This window comes from Lytechinus variegatus, chromosome 7, assembly GCF_018143015.1.
Source record: "Lytechinus variegatus isolate NC3 chromosome 7, Lvar_3.0, whole genome shotgun sequence".
Classification (NCBI taxonomy): domain Eukaryota; kingdom Metazoa; phylum Echinodermata; class Echinoidea; order Temnopleuroida; family Toxopneustidae; genus Lytechinus; species Lytechinus variegatus.
In genome coordinates, this window is record NC_054746.1 from 12,968,854 (window position 1) to 12,974,483 (window position 5,630).

The following is a 5,630-nucleotide window of genomic DNA, read 5'->3' on the forward strand; positions in this document are numbered from 1 at the left end:
ATATTATTTGCAAACGTTTGTTAATCAGACTTGTACTCGTGCAATGATGGGGTTTGCATGTTGCCCCCGCAATTTTTTCAGAGTATTTTTCATTATCAGTTTTATAGAATTTCCTTTAGTATCACTTTTCCGACGTCGAATTAATCATCAAATTACATGAATTAAATTTGAAAAAAAATCTTTTTTTTTGCTCACTTGCATTTTTTCCTTAAAAATAGCACACCTATAAAAAAAACTTCAGCCCCTTTAAATTATCTCATACGCCAAGAGTTTCCAAATTCGGACGAAATTTATCACGGCAATCTCAAAAGGTACCGAGTCGCTGGTAGACCAAGGAGGCAATTTGAATGGCTTCATGAATACAATAATTACGACATAGTTGTGTTTCCAACATCGACACGGGGAAGGGGAGCAAAAATGTGGTAAACGATGTTGCGCAAGGGAGGGAACGAAGAGACCAAGTGGTTCATGATGATTTTTTTTTTCAATTTCAAACTTGATATGGATTCTATAATACTTTCTTTTTTTATCATAATTACAATGAATAAGCTTGTTCTTGAAAATTTTTAGAGGTAATTATTATTTATAGACAGCAGCATATACTAAAATTACCAAATTGCAGTTCAACAACAAAAAAAAATCGAGATATGTAAGCATTTTGTTGGCACCTCCTTCCCCAAATAATTATAGAGAATAGTACAAATAATGTGATGCTATGCCAGACATACATTTCTGAAAATATTAGAAAAGCATGAGTTGCAAACTCAACTCGTGCACAGTCTTCATGACTTCACCATTGAAATATTTATTAAAACATCCCATTTATTACTCTTGAAAACCTGAATGCGACCGAAGGATTGCCAGCCGGCTCGTACATAACGCATATAAAAGCGACAAATCATTTGCCAACACTGAGGACCACACCAGTTATTTTACACCGGTGTTAAATTGGTGGTGTTAGTTTTACACCTATAGGTGTTTATACAACACCTATGGTTGTTTAATTTACATCCTTTGGTGTTATGTTCAACCTCTCTAGGGTGTTATTTTAACACCTCAGGGTGTGGTCCTCTATTAACACCAATTGGTGTCAGTTTTAACACCACAGTTTTTACAGTGCAGGTTACAGGAACACCCCCTTCGTCTATGTTCCCCGATAATAAAATATGTATGTATTAAAAAGGAATTATAGATACGATTTAAGATGTACCAAATTCAAAGTACTCAAGACTCAAAGTTTGAATACTTAACCGGGATACTTAATAAACAGGCCTATAAAGAGTCGGGGACAGGATCAAAGTTCGAATCAAGGTACAGGGACATTCCCGCACACGTATGTTGGGAATCAAACATTTAGACAACTCCCGGCATGAACGAATATTAGCCCTCATACTCCAATCATATATGCTTTTTAAGAGAAGTGATTGAGCGCAATATGTTTTGAGTTTGTTTATTTATTTTGCCATGGCAACGTGGCTTGGAGGGTATCTGACGCGATCATCATGACGCTGGAGGCATGTTGAGAGATGGCTCTCATGTTTTCTTTCGTCATGTGCCAATATCAATTTCAAATACATCCCATCCCCACTTTGAACGATGTTTTATATACGCGAGCTTGTGATGTGGGTATAAATGACATGATATATGGCATGTAAAAATAGACTAAGGAGTGAATGCACGGAGACGTGTGTTTTAAGTTCTCAGATGGACAGAAAGATAGACCGGAAAAGGGATGGGGAGGGTGGGGGCAAATCATAACTTTGAATTGGCTAGATGGCTTACATGGCACCATGTAAATACTCTGTGATCGTAGGCCTCTATATATCCTCGTGATTCGTCACAATTTTATATGTAGGCCTGTATATCAAAATGATTCTTTTCCAATATGGGGGCGAAGGGGGGGGGGGTGTATCCCTCTGTTCACGGCTGTATGGACATGCTAGGTAATGATAAACTTCCCAATAAAATGAATTTCTATTTTCAGTTTTCTTTACTTTCAATACTTGGTACAAGCATTCGATAGCAGCATACCATCTCTTTGAGGGTGGATTGGAACTTTGTATACAGATGTAGGTGCATAGTCATAAAACGACGAATTTGTTATTTCAAACGACACTCCTATTCGTCATAGATTCAGTTCTTGGCGAATGATTAGTTTTTCATCATCCGAGTAAGATCAGAGACTGACACGGGGTTTACTGGCTGAATTGGGCCTCTTTTAAGCCTTGGCAGGCAAGACGAACATTTTCACAACATAAACTTTTCCAAAAGTTTATACTTCGGAAACATAAGTAGAATAAATTTTCATCATCCCGTCTATTCAATGCCACCTACTCTTAATTGTCCCTGAATCTATCATTAATATATTTGTACTTTTCTCCTTCTTTCACTGCGCCTTGGGCACTCTGCCGAGTGGATTTGGTGCATTGCAAATCCCATATATTATCATCATCATCATCATCATCTACAATCGATTGTTATCAGCTGTCAATGTCATAGTGATTATTTTCTCATCATCACCATGCCTATTCTCATTATCCTAGAAAAAATTCATCTTCATCATCCACCTCAAACTCCATCAATATCACCACACGCATAATCATCTCATCATTATACCCATCTTCAAAATCATCAACATTATCATCGTCAACTACTTAACCATTTAAAGGGATGGTCCGGGCTGAAATATTTATATCTTAATACATAGAGTAGAATTTACTGAGCAAAATGCCCAAAATTTCATCAAAATCGGATAACAAATAATAAAGTTATTTAAGTTTAAAGTTTAGCAATATTTTGTGAAAACAGTCGTCATAAATATTCATTAGGTGGGCTGATGATGTCACATCCCCACTTTCTGTTTTCTTATGTTATTACACAAAATCATATTTTTTTTCATTATTTCATACTTGTGTGAATGATGTGTCTCCCTTGTAATGAAATAAGTTGCAGCAATAAATATCTAATGCACTAAATCAGTTGTCAATCCAATTTTTCTAGTTCTTGGAGGAAATTTATATGATCATAATCATCATGATCATGATCGACATCATCTTCATCCTCCTCATCATCCATAACACTACTGCTTTGTTTGCCACTATCATCAAAATCACCTAATCCATGTCTCCATTGCCATCTTCATAACACACAACATTGCCACCATTATCATCCCCATCATTTCCATAGAGATACATACTTTGTCAAATTCTCACCATACATGTGTTCCTTATTCATATGTTCAACTGAAATATAAAATGCTAATAAAGTTCTGTGTAATCAAACAACATGACTGAAGTATGTAAAACAAAGGTCACTTTAACCCTAAATATACTGGGCTATTTCGACGCCTAAGAAGACCGAGGGGGGGTTATGATCTCTGCTGTCGATCGTGTGATCGCGAAGAAAATTGGCGAGCGCATAATCTACAAAACAAGAAGATCAAATTCTTTGTAAAATCTCATTGCTAATCAATTATGCTAATTCATGCATAAAATCAAAAGCTTGCTCTAATTAACTAAACGTTGCCCTTAAAATGCTAATTTTTGGTTCACCTACCTTTTATAGGGAGCTGATTAGGTGTACTTTGAAAAAATTTAAACATCACATTAATTTTCTTATGTATTTTATTGTTTTCTAAATTTTTAAAGTATTTTTGTTTTTTTACTCGTTTTTAATTGTTTTTCAATGGAAATTAACAGGGAGTTCATTTTTATCATAAACAAGATGGAATTAATTGATTTTAATCACTAAAAGGAAAAATAATGATACATTTATGAATTTTGGCTAAAAACACTATATGCATTGGATTTGTACACAAATTCACGTTTTTGAGCAAAATTGGGTCTGTATGATGCACTTATGAAATGTCGTGTAATTTCGGAACTGCACAACTGCACAATTTTGGTCTCATAAGTTGCACAAGACTTGAAAGTAAAAAGTGAGTGAGCGATGGCAGATTAATCACAAAAAATGGGGGGGGGGGACTGAATCAGCCCTTCTTAGGGTTAAGGATTCAATTTATGGTTAATATTTTCAGACACCACTCCCTTATTTATATACTTCAAAAATGAAAAAAATAATCAGAGCAAATATTTAAAATTCTTGGCCTTGGAATGATGATGAATTTCTTGTTACCTGAAAATGGTACTAATATCAATTATGGCTTTAAAATGGCAGTTAAAATACCCCTTATTGTAAAATCTTGAGAAAGTATTTGTAAATAGCAAGAATTTGGGTCAATGGTTGAAAATGACACCTAACTACATGTATACCTAACAATTCGTTCTCCTGACAGCCAATCTGAATTTCTTTTCAAATGAAAATGAATATGCACATGTATGCAAGCTAATTTTTTTTTACATATATCCAAAGTTATTCATCAAACTCTTGTATTAAACGATTTGTTTTAAACCTTATGCATACACTGTAACCATTTCAATCTTGACTGCAAAAAAAATTGGTATTAGAGCATAAACCCTCCTACTGACTGACCCATCTACTGACCAACTTACTAGACAATTCAATCCATCAAGCATCTCATTCAAATACATCATTCTATGAAGGACATTGAGGAATATCAAATATAAGAAATATAAAGAATTGCACTTGTTGGGTCCAGAGGTCTAGTTTTATCTGGCATCACATTCAGTGTTAGTCAACAAAATGTAAAATAATGTTTCAACTGATGAAGCAAGATAACATGATATATGAATTTATCTACTGACAAGCTCAGACACATCTTCATGTTATATTCTCCAATGATTTTATTTTTAAATACAAAATATAATACACAAATAGTCAAACAATACACAATTCTATTTACAAATGTATATCCACGCACAAAGTGACAATAGTATATGTCATATAAATGTAAATTAGGTTTATTTCCAATTCATCAACTCGTCCACTATCCACATGGTCTTATTGCCAATTCGTCCACTCACCACATCGTCTAATAACCAGTTGGTCCAATAGCCATTTAGTCTATACACCACTTGGTCTAATTGGACTAATTGTTCATTGTGCACAATGAATGAAAATGAAATAGATATTAGACCAACTGGTTATGAGACGAAATGGTCATAGACGAAATGGTGATTAGACGAAGTGATAATTGGACCACCAAATGGTTACTGGACCAAATGTTGATGGACGGAATGGCATTAGACTAAATGAAAGTAGACTATGTGGTGAGTGGACGAGTTGGAAGTAGACGAATTGACAATTTACCCCATTAGAATACTCCATAACACAGATAACACTAGTTGAAGTATGAAGAGTACAAGAGTATCATTCCTACGAGGAAGAGTCGGGGAGAGACCACAAACTGTTATTCATATTAATCAAAACCACTACAAAGATGCTTCATAGAATTCTCCCTAGAATGATTTAGCAAAGTTAAACCTCAAGCGCTGAATATTAGCAAAGCCACAGAATATGGTTTATATTCACTTGGTATACATGTAAAAGCAATTGGTCTACCTCCCAGATAGTCTAATGCCACATTGGCTAAGCCAATTTGGTATAATTACCATTTGGTCTATGCTTCACTTGGTCTTATGCCACGGATTCTGATTCTCATCAGCTGGTTTAATCTCAACTTTGTCTACTTATCAATTTTTTACATTGCC